This window comes from Zalophus californianus, chromosome 8 (assembly GCF_009762305.2).
Source record: "Zalophus californianus isolate mZalCal1 chromosome 8, mZalCal1.pri.v2, whole genome shotgun sequence".
Classification (NCBI taxonomy): Eukaryota; Metazoa; Chordata; class Mammalia; order Carnivora; family Otariidae; genus Zalophus; species Zalophus californianus.
In genome coordinates, this window is record NC_045602.1 from 89,568,983 (window position 1) to 89,589,307 (window position 20,325).

At 42.3% G+C, this 20,325-nt stretch overlaps 1 protein-coding gene across 2 annotated transcripts in view; it reads right to left on the bottom strand.

Moving 5' to 3' along the window:
- Positions 1-13,296, bottom strand: part of ENTPD6 (ectonucleoside triphosphate diphosphohydrolase 6) — a 44,229-nt gene extending 30,933 nt beyond the window's left edge. For both annotated transcript variants that reach the window (XM_027622802.2, XM_027622801.2), the window contains exons 1-2: positions 13,161-13,296; positions 11,755-11,853 (exon numbers count right to left, since the gene is read on the bottom strand). The gene's annotated coding sequence lies outside the window, so the exon portion shown is untranslated. The remainder of the gene's footprint in view (positions 1-11,754; positions 11,854-13,160) is intronic.
- Between the last annotated feature and the right edge of the window lie 7,029 nt (positions 13,297-20,325).

Genomic DNA, 20,325 nt, shown 5'->3' on the forward strand with positions numbered 1-20,325 from the left:
GCAGAAGACATGAACAGACATTTCTCCAAAGACATACAAATGGCCAACAGACAAATGAAAAAATGCTCAACATCACTCGGCATCAGGGAAATCCAAATCAAAACCACAATGAGATACCACCTCACACCAGTCAGAATGGCTAAAATTAACAAGTCAGGAAATGACAGATGTTGGTGAGGATGCGGAGAAAGGGGACCCTCTTACACTGTTGGTGGGAATGCAAGCTGGTGCAGCCACTTTGGAAAACAGTATGGAGGTTCCTCAAAAAGTTAAAAATAGAACTACCCTATGAGTCAGTAATTGCACCACTAGGTATTTACCCCAAAGATACAAATGGAGTGATTCGAAGGGGCACCTGCACCCTAATGTTTATAGCAGCAATGTCCACAGTAGTCAGACTGTAGAAAGAGCTGAGATGTGCATCGACAGATGAATAAAGAAGATGTGGTATATACATACAATGGAATGTTATTCAGCCATCAAAAAAAAAAATGAAATCTTACCATTTGCAATGATGTGGATGGAACTAGAGAGTATTATGTTAAGTGACATAAGTCAATCAGAGAAAGACAAGTATCATATGATCTCACTCAAGAGGTAGAATTTAAGAAAAAAAAAATAGGATCACAGGGGAAGGGAGGGAAAAATAAAATAAGACGGAATCAGATAGGGAGAGAAACCATGAGAGACTCTTAACTATAAGAAACAAACTGAGGGTTGCTGGAGGGGAGGTTGGTGGGGGGGGATGGGATAACTGGGTGATGGGCATTAAGGAGGACATGTGATGTAATGAGCACTGGGTGTTATATGCAACTGATGAATCACTGAACTCTACCTCTGAAACTAATAATACACTATATGTTAATTGAATTTAAATAAAATAAAATAAATTAAAAAAAAGAAAGCAGGATATGGGTTTGTGTTCTATCCACAGCAGCATGTGACCGTGGGCAAATTAAACTTCACAGGGGGCTGGTGTCCTCATCTGTAAGGTAGAGAGCCACCATATGACACTGTCTGGGGATACAATGAGATGTGTGATGTGCTCAGAAGAGGACACAGAGAACACATACTGAATGCTGGCTTTACAGCAGGGCAGTGGGAGGTAACATCCCCTTAGAACCAGGGACAGTGATGGGCAGGAGTGCTGGAAGATAGTATGACTGCACTGTCTGTGGAGGGCCAGGGTTAGGAGTGCAGGGGTCAAACCTGTGGTGGTCTTTACACCAATCTCAAGGGTACCTGGGAAGAGGAGAAATGGAATGAAACTGGCCCTTGGGACAGGGGTGGGGTTGGTGGGGGCAGAGTCCAGGCCTTCTGTAGCTACTCCTTTCCAGGATCTAGCCCTGCAGCCATACCTGGATGCCCTCAGGTCTGACCAGCACTGCCCAAACTTTTGGGCTGTCTCTGTGCTCCTACCTAAGGGATAGGCCTCTCCAGCGGCCCACCTCCCATGCTTGGGCAGGGGGCAGGACAAATCACACCCGCCCTCCTGAGCATCTCCTGAGCCCTGTGCACAGGGCTATGGGAATGGCTCTGCTGGCAAGACCAAGGAGCAAGCCTCCTTCCCAAGCCCTTGTTCCTGCCAGACTTTGGGCCTCTCTTGGGTCTCACTGCACTTAGGAGCTTCCTACTGCTCTCAGGATGATGTCACACCCCTGGGTGGGCCTAGCTCCTTACCAGCCTCTGCAGCTTTCCGTCACCCTCTCTTGTCTTTGCTCACAGTGCTCTGAAAACCTAGTGTCTCCTTCTGTTTTGTGTTCCCAGAATGCTCGTGCACCAACCTGGCCAACCTTGTCTTCATCCCCAAGCCTCAGCTGAAATGTTATTGTCCCCACTTTCCCTGATCACCCACAACTTGAACAGCCCTCACCACCATTATGCTCTCTCTGCACTCCCTCCCTCTACTGACCCAGCACCACCATAATTTATAACAGTATCAGGGTCTGTGAGATTAATTCCTAAAGGTCCCTGTCACCCTCTAGGCTATGAACTTCCAAGGGCAGGGATTTAGCCCGTTTTGTGCCACTGCAGCTCAGTTGAGAACACAGGTCCTTATCTAGAAGGGTGGAGGATGCTCCTCTATCCCCATCTACCTCCCATACTGTTGCCAGACACACAGAAAAGTTCCTGTTTCAAATCCTTTAATGAGGAGAGGATGTCAGAAAGATGGTGGAATACGCGGGCCTAGGCCTTTGTTACCCCATAGAAATATTTTAAAAAATTGGGACTGGTTGAAATATTTTATAAGAGTCCTGAAAAACAGTCAAAGATCTATAGATCTATAAGAAAATGCCCAATCAAGAAGTCACATTCAGGGATGCCTGGGTGGCTCAGTCAGGTGTCTGCCTTCAGCTCAGGTCATGATCCCAGGGTCCTGGGATCGAGTCCCACATCGGGCTCCTTGCTCAGCAGGGAGCCTGCTTCTCTCTCTGCCTGCCGCTCCCCGTTTGCACGCTCTCTGTCTGACAAATAAGTAAAATCTTTTATAAAAAATAAACTTAAAAAAAAAAGTCACATTCAGAATGGTCGGAAGTTTTGTGGTGTTTACTCACCCTTGCCCCACCCCTCCCTGCATAGCATGGTCTAAAGGAAGCAGCAGTCCAGTGCCTATTTCCTTCCTTCAAACTGGAGAGAGCAGAACAACATCCTAACCTGTCTTGGGGCTGGTCTCTGTTTTGCCCGACTTAGAACTCAGAGCTCAGATGGGAGAAAAGTGTGGAAGGCCGTTGTGGATACTACTTTTTTTAAAATTTTTATTTATTTATTCATTCATTCATTTTAAAAGATTTTATTTATTTGTCAGAGAGAGAGAGTGCACATGCACAAGCAGGGGGAGCGGCAGGCAAAGGGAGAAGCAGGCTCCCCGCTGAGCAGGGAGCCCGATGTGAGACTTAATCCCAGGGGATCATGACCCTTAGCTGAAGGCAGGCGCTTAACCGACTGAGCCACCCAGGCATCCCAGTTGTGGGTACTTCTTGTGAAAGTCACAGGGTGACTACAGAGCCAAACATGCCTGAGGCAACAGGCTGGGTATGTGTTTGGGGGGAAGAAACAATAGAACATCAAAGACCTAAGAAAGAGCATGGCTGAAACTGTTTGAGAAATTAAGACATTTAAAAGCAGCCATAATATATGGGGGAATTGAAACTAACACACACACAAGCCCAGGCAACACATGTTCAGAAAAAATCCTGAGAAGACCTTAAGCCTTTGCCTTGGGCTGACTCCAAGGCTCAGACACATCCTGTTAATTAGTGAAGGTCTTTCATGGCACAGAGCCAGTCTACAAAGACTGGGAGATGTGGCTATTTTCTCAAATGCTCAATTTTTCAACAACAACAAAGATCACAAGGCATATAAAGAAAGGAAAATATGGTCCATTTAAAGAAGGAAAAGTGACAGAAACTGTCCCTGAAGAAATACAGGCATTGGATGTACTAGATAAAGACTTAAAACAACTGTCTTCCATATGCTGAAAGAGTTAAAGAAAACATAAGAACTGAAAGAAACTAGGAAAATGATATAGGACAACAAAATGAGAGTATCAATGAAAAGACAGAAATTGTAAAAAGGAAGTAAACAAATTGTGGAGATGAAAAGTACAATAACACATTATAATCAAACTGCTGAAAGCCAGAAAAAAAAAAATCTTGAAAACAGCAAGAGAAAAGTAATTCATCATGTACAAAGGATCCTTAATAAGATTATCAACTCATTTCTCACCAGAAACTTTGGAGGCCAGAAAGCAGTGGGATGATACATTCCAACTGCTGAAAGAAAAAAATCTGTCAACTGAGAATTCTGTATTCAGTAAAACTATCCTTCAAAAATGAAGGTGATATTAAGGCATTCCAAGACAGATAAAAGCTGAGGGAGCTCATTACCAACAGACCTGCCCTATAACAAATGCTAAAGGCTGAAATGAAAAGATACTAGACAGTAACTGAAAGCCATGAGAAAATATAAAGATCTCCAGTAAAATTATATACATGGACAAATACAACAACCAATATTACTGTATATTTGGTTTATAACTCCACTTTTTATTTTCTTCAATATTTAAAAAACAAAGGCTGTGATATCAAAAACATAAATTAGGGAGACATACAGATATAAAGGAGTATCATATGCAATTTGAGCTAGGCTGGGATAGACTGTTATAATCTTAGGATGTTATAGGTAACCTCTGTGGTAACCACAAAGAAAATACCTAGAAATATATACAAAAGGAAATGAGAAGGGAATCAATACTATCCCTAGGAAAAAATTAATTAAACACAAAGGAAGGCAATAATGGAGGAAATGAGTGACAAAAATAGCTAAGGCATACACAAAATAAAATGGCAAAAGTAGTTCTTCCCTGTCAGTAAAAGGATTAAACTCCCCAACCACAATGCATAGAGTAGCTGAATGGATAAAAAAACAAGATCCAACCATTTGCTTCTACAAGAGACTTACTTTAAATCTAAGGGCCCATATAGACTTAAAGTAAAAGGATGAAAAAAGATTCCATGAAAAGAGTAACCAAAAGAGAGAATATCTATACTAATATCAGACAAAACAGACTTTAAGTCAAAAACTGTCACAAGAAATAAAAACACGTATCACTGTATAATAATAAAAGGATCAAGTCACCAGTAAAATAATTGTGAACATATACACCAGAGCTCCTAAATATATGAAGCAAACAGAACTGAAAGGAGAAGTAGACAGTCATACAGTAACAGGAGGAGAATTCAGTATCCTGCTTTCAATAAAGGATAGAAAAATCAGACAGAGATCAATAAGGAAACAGGGGACTTGAACAACAGTAAAGACCAACTGGACTTAACAGGCACATACAGACCACCCACCAGCAGCAGCATATATGTTCTTCTCAAGTGCACATGGAACATCCTCCAGGATAGACAACATGACAGGCTACAGAACATGTGTCAATATATTTTAAAAGATCACAAACTATATTTTCTGATCAAAACAGAATGAAACTAGAAGTTAATAGGAGAAGGAAAGCTGGAAAATTCTAAAACACATGGAAACTAAACACCACACTTTTTTTTTTTTTTAAGATTTTATTTATTTGAGATAGAACAAAAGAGAGAGCATGAGCGGGGGCGGGGCAGAAGGAGAAGTAGGCTCCCCACTGAGCAGGAAGCCCGATGCAGGGCTTGATCCCAGGACCCTGAGATCATGACCTGTGCCAAAGGCAGATGCTTAACCAACTGAGCCACCCAAGTGCCCCTAAACACCACACTCTTAAACAACCAATGGGTCATAAAAGAAATCAAAAGGGAAATCAGAAAATACCTTGTGACAAATGAAAATGAAAATACAACATATCAAAACTTACGGAATGCAGTGAAAGCAGTACCAATAGGGAAAATTATACATGTAAATGCTTACATCAAAGGAGATTTCAAACCAACAACCTAACCGTACATCTTAAGGAACTAGAAAAAAAACAAATTATTTATTTATTTATTTTTAAACATTTTCTTTTTTTTTAATTTAAATTCAATTAGCCAACATGTCATTAGTTTCAAATGTAGTGTTCAGTAATTCATCAGTTGCATATAACACCCCATGCTCATCACATCAGGTAGTCTCCTTAACGCCCATGACTAAGTTACCCCATCCTCCCACCCACCTCCCTCCCTATTTTTAAACATTTTTAATTTTTATTTATTTATTTTTAAGTAGCCTCCACACCCAGCATGCAGCCCAATATGGGGCTTGAACTCATGACCCTGAGATGAAGACCTGAGTGGAGATCAAGAGTCGGACACTTAACTGACTGAGCCACCCAGGTTCCCCCAAAAAGAATTAAACACAAAGTTAGAAGAAAAGAAACAGTAAAAATTAAAGCAGGATAAATAGAGGATAGAAAAACAAGAGAGAAAAGTCCATGAAACCAAGAGTTGGTTCTTTGAAAAGATCACCATAACTGAAACCTTTAGCTATCTTGAATAAGGAATAAAGAGAGAAGACTCAAATTATAACTAAAATCAGAAATGAAAGAGGGAACATTACTACTGATTTTATAGAATGAAAATGCTTATGAGAGTATTATGAACAGTTGTACACTAATAAATTGGATGACCTAGATGAAATCAACAAATTCCTAGAAACACAGAACCTACAAAGATGAATTATGAAGAAATAATCTAAAGACCTATAACTAGTAAGGAGATCAAATCAGTAATCAAAAATCTCCCAACAAAGAAAAGCCCTGGACCAAATGAATACTGATTTGTTAGTCACCTCTGATTTTACCAAACATTTCAAGAAGAATTCCAAAATCTTCCCAAAAAATGAAGAGAAGGGACCACTTTTCAACTCATTCTATGAGGCCAGCATTACCCTAACACCAAAACCAGACAAAGACACTGCAAAAAAATACCATCATTCCTTATGAATAGTGATGCAAAAATCCTTGACAAATAACAGCAAACTGAATTCAACCACATAGCAAAGGGACCAAATGGGATTTATTCCTGGAATACAAGGATGGTTCAAGATTTGAAAATTCATCAAGGTAAATATATCACAATAACAGAATAAAGGGGGGGGGTGCCTGGGTGGCTCAGTCAATTAAGCATCTGACTCTTGATTTTGGCTCAGGTCATGATCTTGGGGTCGTGAGATCTGGCCCCCACACTGGACTCTGCTCAGCACAGAGTCTGCCTGTCCCTCTCCCTCTGCTCCTCCCCCTGCTCCCACACACTCCCTCTCTGAAATAAATAAGTAAAAATAAAATCTTAAAAAAAAAAACAGAACAAAGGGAAAAATTGATATGATCATCTCAATCGATGCAGAAAAAACATTTAATCAAATCTGCTATCTTTTCATAATGAAAACAATCAACAAACAGAAATAGAAGGAAACCACCTCAACATAATTAAGGCTATATATGCAAACCCAACAACTAACATCATACTCAGTGGTGAAAAACTGAAAACTTTTACTTTAAAATCAGGAACAAGAAAGGAGGTCTGTTTTCAACACTTCCATTCAACATAGTAGTGGTTGACTACTAGAACACAGAAGTTCTAGCCAGACCAATTAGGAAAGAAAAAGAAATAAAAGACAACCAAATTAGGAAAGAAGAAGTAAAATTACTTGTTCATAAACTACGTGATCTTACATGTAGAAAGCCCTAAAGATTCCACAGGAAAGGAAAATAACTGTTAGAACTAATAAATTCAACAAGGTTACAGGACACAATATTAACACACAAAAATCAGTTGTTTCTATCCATTATAATGAACAATTTGAAAAAGAATTTAAGAAAACAATTCTATTTACAATAGCATCAAAAAGAATAAAATACTTAAGAATAAAGTTAACCAAGGAGGTGAAAGACTTGTACCCTGAACACTACAAAACATAGCTGAAAGAAAATTAAGAGTCAAATAAATAGAAAGATATCCCGTGTTCATGGATGAGAAGACTTAATATTGATAAAGGTATCAATACTAGCTACAGTGGTCCACAGATTCAATGCAATCCCTATAAAAAATCCAAATGACTTTTTTTTTTTTTTGCAGAGACAGAAAAAAAAAATCCTAAAATTCATAAGGAATCTCAAGGGACCCGAAATCACAAAACAATCCTGAAAAAGAACAAAGGTGGAAGCCTCATACTTCCTGATTTCAAAATATACTATAAAGTCACAGTAATAAACAATTTGTGGTAGTGGTATCAAGACAGACACAAAGACCAATGGAACAGAATAGAAAGCCCAGAAATAAATCCTCACGTACATGGTAAAATGATCTTTGATAAGGGTACCAAGACCATTCATGGGGAAAGGACAGTCTCTTTAACAAATGGTACTGGGAAAACTGGATATCCACCTAAAAAAGACTGAAGTTGGATCCTTACCTTACACCATATGCAGAAATTAACCCAAAATGGATTAAAGACCTAACTATAAAACAAACTCCTAGAAGAAAATATAGTAGAAAAGCTCTGTAGCATTGAATTTGGCAACGATTTCTTGGATAAGTCCCAGAAGCAAAAACAGGACAGCAAAAGCAAAAAGACAAATGTGACAAATTAAAAAAACTTTATGCATCAACGGACACTAACCACAGAGAACAAAGGCAACCCACAGGATGGGAGGACATTATTCGCAAATCATATCTGATCAGGGATTAATAACTGAAATATAGACAAATAAATTTGACAATGAAAAAAAACCAAGCAACCTAATTCATAGTATGAATGCATGCAGAGCATCTGGATACACACCTCTTTAAAGATATATAAATGATCAACAAGCATATGAAAAGATGCTCAACAGCACTAAGCATAAGATGTGCAAAACCACAATGACATCATCTCACAACCATTAGGATAGCCACATAAAACAAAAAATAACAAGTGTTGGAAAGGATGTGGAGAAATTAGAACCTCTGTGGGATATATTTTAAAGATTTTATGTATTTGACAGAAAGAAAGAGCGTGCGTGTGCACAAGCAGGGAGAGAGGGGGAGCCGCAGGCAGAGGGAGAGGGATTAGTAGGCTTCCTGCTGAGCAGGGAGCCCAATGCGGGGCTCGATCCTAGGACCCTGAGATCATGACCTGAGCCGAAGGCAGACGCTTAACTGACTAAGCCACCTAGACGTCCCCCTCTGTGGGATTATAAAATGGTTGAGCCACTACTGATAGTAGTACGGAGGTTCCTCAAAAACTAAAAACAGAATCACTGTATTGATCCAACCACCTTATTTCTGCATCAGAAATGCAGAAATGCATTATATTAGAAAAAGAATTGAAAGCTCACTTCCACATTATTCACAACAGCCAAGAGATGGAAGCAGCCCAAAAATCCATTGATAGATAAATGGATAAAGAAAATGTGGTGTACATACACAATAGATTATTATTCAGCCTTAGAAAGGAAGGAAACCCTGACACATGCTACAACATGGATGAACCTTGAAGACACTATGCTAAATGAAATAAGTCAGTCACAACTGAACTAATATTCCACTTATTATGAATTACCTAGAGTAGTCAAATTCAGAGACAGAGAGTAGAATAGTGGTTCCAGGGGTTGGGCTAAGGCAGGAAATGAGGAGCTATTGTTTAATGAGTGCGGAGATTCAGTTTGGGAAGATGAAAAAGTTCTGGAGGTGGATGGCTGTGATGGGCACAACAATGTTAATGTAATGAATGCCACTAACTGTATACTTAAAATCGTTGAAATGGTAAATTTTATATGTATTTTATCGCAAGAAAAAAAAAATCCTTTAATGGCTCTGAGGCCAGGCAGGTAAAATAAATGAGTTCTGTGGGCACAGGACTAAAGGCAGTGGTGGTGGGAGAAGGAAGAGGGCTGGGCCTGCTCATTGCATCAAATGTTTTAAAGTTTCAGTCCTGCCTCACTCTCTCAACAGCAGTAGCAGGTCATGCCTTATTGAGATTCTTTCTGCCTTAAACACTTTTTTTTTTTTAAAGATCTTGTTCTGTTGGTCCTTTCTCCATACCCCTACAAAATCTACCCAAGATGTTTACTGCCACTCTGAACCTTGGCAGCTAGAGGCTTCTCTCTTGGGCTCTTTGGTGCTCTACACACTTCCACTCCCTAAGTAAGCAGTATGTGGAGCTATTCATTTGTGCCTTTCTTCTCTCTGGTTAGGGTGCCTCTCTAGAAACAGAGACCAGCCCACTCATCCTGGGTCTTCCAACCCTGACACAAGGCCAGAGCCCAGCAGCCACTCAGTCAATACTACTCGCTGGTGAAGGAAGCTAACTGATGGAGCCATCAGCAATGCTTCAGGACCCAGATGATGACCACCAACAGAAGTAGGCCATTTGGGCAGGAGACTACAGTGACCAGGTTTTCAACATGTCAAGTTTGAAATGACAGCAGAGTATCAGTCAGAAATGGAACTGACCCTTGTGAGATAGCAGGTTTGGGGTTAGGACCTGGGAAATGATCCACAGTAGAAGGATGTTAGATAAGATCAGGAGTGAAGACATCAATGACAGACAGAAGACCCAGGGACGAGCAGAGGCTGAGATGTGACCCGTCCCCAGGTATCCAGCACTCACCCTACAACTAGCCTTCTCACAGGCCTCCCTTTGTTAGGTTACTGTAACCCAGAGTTTTCCATTGCTAACAGATCATTAAACAAAAAGTATTTATAGACAATGTTCTAAAGCAGCTATTTCTAAGGATGAATAGGGACAAAAAAAGTAATACTAACAAATACTAACATAACTCTGACAGTGTTTTGTAAGATCCCTTTTTTTTTTTTAAAGATTTTATTTGACAGAGAGAGACACAGCGAGAAAGGGAACACAAGCAGAGGGAGTGGGAGAGGGAGAAGCAGGCTTCCCGTGGAGCAGGGAGCCCAATGCGGGGCTTGATCCCAGGACCCTGGGATCATGACCTGAGCCAAAGGCAGATGCTTAACGACTGAGCCACCCAGGCACCCCTAAGATCCTTCTTTTTTTTTTTTTTTGCTTGCTCTCCTGTCCCTCTCGACCAGTGGGCCAGAGCAGCACAGGTATAAGACCCTTTTACACAATCAACTTTTATCATGTTCTATGTTGGTCTAAGAACCATGACCTACATGATCAGATTAACAGGTAGTATAGCAAAATTTGAGGCAAAGGTTGCTCTTTATTAAATTTGTCTACCCACTAAAAAAATACCCTTTACATATGCTATATCCTGTCAACAGAGACCCACAAGGCCAGCACTTACACCACACAACAGACGACAACTTATTTACATATAACAGCACCAAGGCCCAGGGAATATTTGGAAACAGACTTGTCTGGAATCATATAGGTGGCATGTGGCGAGGTACAGGCAAGACTTTCTGGCTTCTGTCTCCAAACTAAATGTGCTCCATCATTTCACTTTCCCTATTAATGTTAAGACTCTAGACAACCAAAAAATACTCACATAAAATTACATGCATATAATTGTTACAGTTACACACCAACAGGCTCAGCATGACATAAACAGAGTCCAAACCGAAAATAACATTTAAGGGAGCACAGAGCCAGGAACAGCCTGGCCCACAGGCACCTCCATGTCCTGGAGGCTCAAACCTAAAAGCCAGTTTCACTCCATTGGGTTAAGGTGTTCAGTAATACTAAGTACTATAAGACAATTTCCAGAGGAGCAAATCACATTTCCATGAGCACCACTAACACCATAGTATAAATGTGTCAATCAGGTCCTTCCTAGAGGTCCACTCAAGAAAACAACTCAGCTTTAATTTCTCCTTTAAAGGAGAGATAATCTAGAATAAGACTATAAGGAAGGTAAGCCAGGTGCGGAATAAGGAGTAGGCTGGGAGTAAAGTGGGGCAGGATGTAGGTGCACAAAGGCCAAGAGAGGTTTGGCTCAGGAAAACTTGCTCCCATCTGGCTCCTGCTGGGGGCTACCCTGTGTCAAGTGGAGGTCGGGGTCAGGGAGAATTTGGGTGTGGAGTACTGATGCCGAAGGCAGGTGCCTGCCCCATCCCTCAGCTAGCTTTCTAGGAGCTGGGGAAGGCAGATGAGCTCTTGGAAATACAAGCTTTATCCGATTTGGATCAGTGGTCACACAATCTGTTAGCCAGTTTCTTCAAGGTTTTCAGTTAAAGTACACAAAAGAGCCATGTGTGCAAATGACTCCACATATGCTAAAAACCTATCCAAAATTAAACATTAACAAACCACCACTTATTCTCCTGGAGGTTTAAATTGACTTTTCTCTCCTTCTCTGAAAAAAAGTATACATACATGAGTCAGCCCTGTTAACACCACCAGTTGTTTCCTTTTCACAAGACACAGTGGGCGGGGAAGCTCTTCCAAGATCTCTTTACATGGTTGTCCACCTCTCTGGTTTTCATATTAGGTTCCACAAGGGAGAGAGACACACATGTTAGCCAACTGATGCTCACGAGAGAAGGAATGGGAGATACAGAAAACAATTTCTGGGTTTATACTACTATGCCCCCTCCCACAACAGAACCTCCCCCAGACAAAACCTAATCCCCCATCCATCATGGCTTCTGCACAGTGGGTCAGAAAGCCCTTGTAATCACAGTTGCTATCCACCTATCCCCAAGGAACCTCCCTCCTAGAATTTCAAATTCCCTCACTGGAGGGGTGGGGGAGGCTATGGGCTAGAACCTCCACAGGATCCTGAAGGATGTACGATGTGATGTATGGCCCAGTATGCATGATCCTGGAATACACGTGTGTGGAGGGACAACTGGAGCTACCCAGGCACTTCTGGGTGAATGATTCTTTTGGATGGAAGCCTGGGATATGGAGGACTTTGCTCATCATAATCTACAAAAACAATTCAGGCTTTCCTCCAACCCTTAAAACCATTCTATGGCTCCTAGCTGAACTTAAGATAACCACCACCCTTCCTTCCACGGCCCCCTGTCCACCTGTCCCTTCTCTTTTACTCTCCTGCCTCTTCAAGGCTTTCCACTGAAGGGAGTCGAGCCTGGTGTCCAGCTCTGTTCACCTCAGGGTCTCTCTCTCTGGTAGCCTGGAGCACTGCTGGCTCATGCCTCAGCTGAGGCAGAACCACCTTGAGCTCTTCTGGGCACCACAGCAATGTCAGAATTTATTGTCCTCACATCTGCAGTACTGTCAGAATGGCACGATCTTGCCTGTTACTTGCGCTTCCCAACTGGGCTGTGAGGTCCAGGAGGGAAGGGGCCTTGCCAGTCCTTCCCCTACTGGATCTCCTGCACCTGGCACAGCCCTGGGAAGCGGGTCAGCAAATGCTGAATGAATGAATGAATGCAGGAAGCTCCAGGATTCCTGGGGGGTAGAGACCCTTGCTGTCTGGCCCAACCAGTTTCTAGAACACGGACTGTTCCCCTCACAGGTCAGCGGAGTCCAGAGTTCTGGAAGACTAATGGAGCCAGAACAAGAAGGCAGCAAAAGGGAAGACCCGCGTGCGAATAACCGAGAGTCCGCCTTCAGGAGCCACTGCTAGAGACCGAGGAGCTGACAGGTGTGTGGGTCTGGACCCCCCAGGCCCCGACCCTCCTCCACTCGGGCCCCCTCCTCCAGCGCGCCGCAAGCCGGGCTGCCCACGTGCAGCTACCTGGGCCCGGCGGACCCCGCCAGCCCCACACGCGCCTCAGGCCCGCCCTTAACCTGCAGGGTCCCCTCTGCCCTACCACGGAGGGAGGTTCCGTTTCCCGGGAGCACGCGGCCGACCGAGGAAGCTTCCCTGCTCCAGTTCCCGGGCTGGCGTTACCAGGGCCTCCGCCCACAGGCCGCGAGCCGGCAGATCCCGGGAGCCTGAGCCCCGCCCACGTGCACGTAGTGTCACAGGCCGGGCGGAGCTGGGCGTTAGGGGCCCAGCGCGCAGGCGCGGCGTACGGGCGGGGCGTAGCGGGCTCTGCTGCGCAGGCGCCGCCGTGTTTTTTGCCTGGGCGGGTCTTGTGGTTCCCTTCAGGCCAGGTTCGGCTAGTGTCGGCTCTGACCCGGGCCTTTACCTGTCTGGCCTCCAGCGCCAGTGCAGCCCTCGCCGGCCGGATTCGGCTCCTGTCGCAGCTTGTAGGGGTTCCTCTGCGTGGCAAGGCAGGCTGCGGTGCTGGCCGAGGAGTCACCATAACCTCACAACCTTGACCTTGACCAGCCTGAGGAAGTTTTGAATTTTCCTTGGGTCCCGCCATACCTAAAGCCCCCCCGTCTTTTTTGAAGGTAATACGTGACAGAAAATGCAACTACAACACAATAGGCAGTGCAATCAATCTCTCTTGTTCTTGACCCCCATTTTCCTAACTTCCTAGGTGCTGCCAAGGTGGGGCGTCAGCTCCTGACTTGGGTTAGTCATCCACGCAGGCTCCCAGTTTACTTAAGGATCATGGTGGCAGGGTCTACCCAGATGTCTACTCAGTCTGTCCCATTTTGCTCTGCCCAGCCCGGAGTTGCCTTCCCAGCTTCCCCTGCGGCTCTGCTGCCCATGTGACAGCGTCTGGCCAATGACCTGTGCGTGTGCCTTTTCTGGGGCTGGTTTGGAAACCCACCTCATCTCGAGGTGGTGTGGGGCCAGTGATTGGGAGACTCTGGGAGGACCATTAGTGGGTTCCTGAAGCACACGGTGTTCCTAAGTCTGTGGTCAAGATGGTGGCACTTTGGAGAGTGAGTCTATGCTAACTAGACAGGATGTAGGGACAACATACGTAGACCAGGACTGGGAATGAGGCATGTCATCACCGTAAGCCCCTGGTTGGGCGCTGCCCTTCTTCACTAGGTCAAACCGCTGAGACTTGGTTGTTTATACAGCAGTTTGCTCATATGGTCCCTTAATGCTTGCTATCATAAATAATGCTACAGGATCCTAGAGGACTATTTTTGTGTGCATGCGTGGGTATATCTATAGGAAAAAATCTTAGAATTGCTATGGTAAAGAATATGTCCCCTCTCCCCCTTTTCTTTTAAGTATTAGATACATATGGCTAAATTGCTCCTTAGACATTTACTAACTGACACACCCACAGTAATGTATAGGAGTGTGGGTTTCCCCACATTTTCCCCAGTGGAATCGTTACAAACCTTTGGATCTTTGTCAATCCACTGTTTGAAAAATTCTATCTCACATACAGGTTCAATTTACATTTATTCTAATATTTTGAAAATTCTGTTCATGGAACTGTGATGGCCTTGCTTTGTCCACCTCACTCATGAAATCACCTTCACCATATTTCATTCCTAGAGTTTCTAGAATGTGTCAATTTTACTGATGTGAGCTTTTGTATATGCCATTCACTGCTTGGAAAGCTCTTCCCCCAGGTCTTTGCTTAGCAAACTGCTATGGTTTGAATGTGTACCCCCCAAATTCATATGTTCATATAACCCTGAAGGTGATAGTATTAGGGCCTTTGGGAGATGAATATGATTAGTGCCCTTATAAAAGAGACCCCAGAGAGATCCCTTGCCCCATCTGTCATGTGCAGTTACAGGGAGAAGGCAGCACTCTGAGGAAGACAGCCCTTAGAAACCGAATCTGCCAGTGCCTTGATCTTAGCTTTCCAAGCCCCCAGAACTGTGGGAAATACATGTTTGCTATTTATAAACCACCCAGTTTATGTTATTTTTGTTATAGCAGTCCCAACGGACTGAGACATAGATTCTTCTCATCCTTTAAGACTCAACTCAAATGTCATCTCATCAAACCATTTTATCTAGAATGGTTCTGTCCCCCCCTTTTCTTTATTTACTTCATAGTACTTTTCAAACCCAACATTATTTATTTGCTGATTTGTGCATTGGTATATTCTTTATACCACATTGAAAGGTAAATTCCATGGAAGTGAGGAAGTGGTTTGTCCTGATAGTTGTTGCATGGCCAGCACCTAGCACTCTGCCTGGCATGTGATAGGTACATGGAGCAGACACTATAGTTACCTTATTCCCTCAGTCCACTTCTGACTTCAACTCTCCAGTGGTGGTGGAGAGTTCCCATGAATGCTGCCACCTCAAGTAGCTCTTTGTTGTCCTCTTTAGAGCTTACCTTAGAACTTTCTCTGGCAGCCTTGGGAGCAGGCACAATCTGGAAGTTCAGGGAAGTTAACCCTTAACTAATTGGGGTTGAATGCTTCAGCCTTCCATGCTTCATAAGAGTTGGGTTGAGTCTCAGTTGCTCACAGTGGTAACCAGCTCATTCATGCCCAGCCCCTTGGGTTGGCTTTTCCTTCTTCCTTGGCCCCCTTTCCCAAATAAACTACTTAGATCTAAGCTCTTGTCTCAGACTGCCTTTGGGGAAACCCAAACCAAGACAATGCGCAATAAATATTTGTTGAAGGAATGCAGAGATAAATTATAGTGCTTTTGTAGTTTCCACTGGTCAGCCAAGAAGTAGCACTCAGTCCTGCAGGTGAAAGATGATGGAAACCAATTGGCACCTGTTCTGGACGTGCAGGAAATGGGACAGATACCAACGATATGAGATACGGCAGAAAATGTGTGCAAGTGCTCTGACAGCAGGGAGGCATGACTGGCCCTACCTTTGGGAGGTGAGGAAGTTTTAAGAAGAGGTAGATGAGTTACTAAGTTGCCTCAGTTTACCCAATGTGACTAAGGACAAAGTGGAGGAAGCCCATTATTTTGTGCAGACGCTTGTTCAGATTTGTCCACCTCCTCACATCTGTCCAGGAGGACAGCTGCAGATCTGTTACATGAAACAGTATAACATGGACTCCACAGTGCCCTGGTATCAGAAGGTACCAGTGCCCTTCCTGCCCATATCCTTCCCACCGCAGTCACTGGTGATTCTCCCCATGACAACTTTCTTTTGGCTCAAGCATGCCCCAAAACTGGAAGTGCCAGGGAACTAATGCTGCCCCTCAGCCAGCAACAGGTGTGAATACCCTGGATCCTTTGCCTCGCCCTTCGTTGCACCTCAAGAAGGACAACACTCTGGCAAGTTGTATATTGGAATTGAGCCACAGTTGCCCAGAGCAGTGACACATACCGGCTTATTCCCTGTCCCTGTCTTATTTCCCACCCTACTAGTGTTTTCTGGGGTCACCTTCCAAGTAAATTACTTGTACTCCATTTTTCTTTAAGATTTTATTTATTTTTATTTGAGAGAGGGAAAGGGAAAGTGAGATGGAGAGCATGAATGGCAGAGGGGCAGAGGGAGAAACAGACTCCCTGCTAGGCAGGGAGCCCCATGTGGGGCTCGATCCCAGGACCCTGCGATCATGAGCTGAAGGCAGATGCTTAACAGACTGAGACACCCAGGCTCCCCAACTGCGTACACTCCTTTTTCAGCATTTGTTTTGGGGGAATTTTTTTCTAAGACACCTGTTGCTCATAGGTCATTTTGATAATAAAATATCTTAGTCACTTCTGATTCCCTGAAGAGTATAACCACAAATTACTGCCTTCCCATTCAAATTCTTCTTTCTTAACTCTCCAGAAAAGTCAGATCCTCTGCATTGATGGCTAGCCTTCCATTTTCCAAAATCTAGTACATGCATGAAAAATGTGAGGGAAATCTTCTTCATGCCTAGAGGTTAGCTTTTATTATTTCTGCCAGCCACATTGGCCATTACAGGGTCTCCTTTGACTTCCTGTTATATGGTCAACAAAAGCCACCTGCACCATAGTGATAATCTAGTTGGGACCCCAAGAAGTGTGGCTATAACAAGAGTAAATAGTGTTCTGGGTGACTGGGTTAACTATCAGAGACGGACTGGTGTGGATGATTGTCCTGTTTAACTCCCTGAGCAGTTGTGTATTTGCTGTTCTCCCTTCCATGAAGGCCCTTAACTTTTTAATCATTAAATATCAGATTTAGAAATCTGATATTTTATCAGATTAAGAAAACTTTAAGAGTTTTTAATCCAGTTTAAGAGTTTTTAAAAACCATTAATGGATGTTGAATTTTATTTTGTACATTTTATTAATCTATTGTGGCAATAATCTATGTTTTCTCCATTATTTTGAATATGTGTGAAGTTAAATTTTGATGTTGAATCACTCCTGATTCCCAAAAGAAAGCACATTTAAAAAATTAGTTTCAGAGGTAGAATTTAGTGATTCATCAGTTGTATATAACACCCAGTGCTCATTACATCAAATGCCCTCCTTAATACCCATCACCCAATTACCCCATCCCCCCCACCCATCTCCCCTCCAGCAACCCTCAGTTTGTTTTCTAAAGTTCAGCATCTCTTATGGTTTGCCTCCCTCTCAATTTTCATCTTGTTTTATTTTTCCTTCCCTTCCCTTAAGTTCATCTGCCTTGTTTCTTAAATTCCACATATGAGTGAAATCATATGGTATTTGTCTTTCTCTGACTGACTTATTTCACTCAGCATAGTACCCTCCTGTCCCATCCATGACATTGCAAATGGCAAGATTTCATTATTTTTGATAGCTGAACAATATTCCATTGTGTACATATATCACATCTTTGTCCATTCATCTGAATAAAAAAATATCTTGGCTCTTTCCATAGTTTGGCTATTGTGGACATGGCTGCTATAAACATTGGGGTGCCCCTTGGGTCATAGGATAGCTCTATTTTCAACTTTTTAAGGGACTTCCATACTGTTCTTCAGAGTGGCTGCACCAGTTTGCATTCCCACCAACAGTGTAGGAGGGTTCCCCAGAAAGCACATTTCTTTTATACATTGCTGGATTTGATTGGCTAACATGATGTTTAGGCTCTTTGTTTCTGTGTTCGTAAGAGAGGTTAGCTTCTAATTTTGTTTTTTATATTGTACTTGTTTGGATATACTGTCATGGTTATATTAGCCTTACCGAGGGAGTTGGAAATTAAAAAAAAAATCTTCTAAAAGAGTTTGTGTATGGTTTGAATTTTCTTTTCCACGCATGTTTGAGAGAATATGCCTATTTTCTATGTAGCCTATTTTAAATTGCTGATTCCATTTCTAATCATTCAAGTGTTCTATTTCTTTTTCAGGCAATTTTGGTGTATTTCTAGTGAGAACTTTGCCTATTTCACCTAAGTTTTCAACTTTATTGGCATAACATTGCTCATATCTTACCTCCTTAGCATTTGTAGTTATTGCCTCTCTCTTACTCATAATATTACTTATTTGTGCCCTCTCTTGTTTTTCTTGATCAACAGTCCTAGAAATTTAAAAATTTTGTTGATTTTTCCCCACAAGAACTAACTTTTGACTTTGTTAAACACCTCCATTGTATCTGTTTGATATTTTAAAATTTCTCTCTTTATTATTTCTTTTGTCCTACTTTCTTTGAGTGTGTTCTGTTTTTTCTTTTCCTAATTAATCATCTCATTAATATTCAAACTTCTTTCCTAATATATGCATTTAAAGCTTTAAATTTTCAAGTATTGTATTCACTCTGTCCTACAAATTTTGCTATATTGTCTTTTTATAATTGTCAGCTTGAAAATTTTTTCTAAATTCCACTATAATATCTTTCTGTCCCATGAGTTGTTTAGAAACATGTTAAGTTTTTGAATGAATTTTTAAAATTAACCTTTTACTTAGTAAATTCTCACTTGATTTTATTGTGGTCTGGGGATGTAATCTCTGTAGTACCCATTCTTTGACATTTTTTGAAACTAGCTTTGCAGCTACTATTTGTAAATTGACCATAGGTATTTGAGAAGAATGTGTGTGTTTCAGCTCTTGAGTGAATAAAATACTAATTAGATCACCCTTGTGATATTAATAAGCAGGAGACCCCACCATAGATCTAAAGCAAATAGAAGATGATTATTTGCCATCTCAGTGATGCCATCTCAGTGATACAGGCCTGGGGGGTCTGCTCCTTATGTTCCTTCATCCTAGGACCCAGATGCACTGGGTTCTGTTAACTGTCAACATGTGCTGTTCCAGGCCATCCTCTCAGTAGAGTCTGTGCACTCTAGGAGCGCAGGAATGTGTCTGTTTTCTTCGCCTTTGTTCCTTCAGACAGTGCCCAGCACATAGTAAGCATTCACTAAGTATTTGTTAAGTATATGAATCAATGAATGAAGAAAAGATGGGTCCCTAGTTAACATTCCAACTAAATTCAATAGATTTTTTTCTTTTTAAACTTTGCTTATTTTTTCAATTAACAATACATAATTATGGCTCAAAATTTAAAAGGTATAAAATTGTATACAGTGATAGTTTTCCCAGCTACCCAGTTCCCCTTCCTGGTAACAGCTTGTTTATGTTCCCCAGAGGTATTTTATATTTACACAAGCATCCATGCATATATATATAGAGATTAGTTTCTTTTTTTTGAGAGAGAGAGAGAGAAAGAAAGAGAGAGAATGAGAGAGCACACCCATGTGTGTGTGTGTGTGTGAGGGGCAAAGGGAGAGAGGGAGAGGGAGAATCCCAAGCAGGCTCCACACCCAGCATGGAGCCCTACACGGCCCACCATCTCAGGATACAGAGATCATGACCTGAGCTGAAATAAAGACTCAATCACTTAACCAACCGAGCCACCCAGGTGCCCCTGAATAGACTAGTTTCTAATATATTTTCAATCATAATAAAATGCCTCATTCTTCACCTTATGTATTCCATTATTTCTGAACTCACATTTCTGAGAATGTGTTTGGTGTCAGTTTTTTTAAGGGACACTAGGTGGCAGTATACAACCAGAAGATGGGGGTGGACTGGGGTGGGGGTAGGAGTGGGTTGTGCGTGTGTTGGGGGGGTCTTTCCAAAAATCAAACAGCGGTTTCACATGGCGAACCTCTGCCCAACAGGTTTCCTGAGCTGTCCTGGCCGTGTGTGTCTGCGTAGGTGTGTAGGTAAGTGCCTATTCAATTTTAATAAATGAGTGCTTGGTTGAGTTTTAAATCTATTACAAAATGGAGCTATAGAATCTGACATG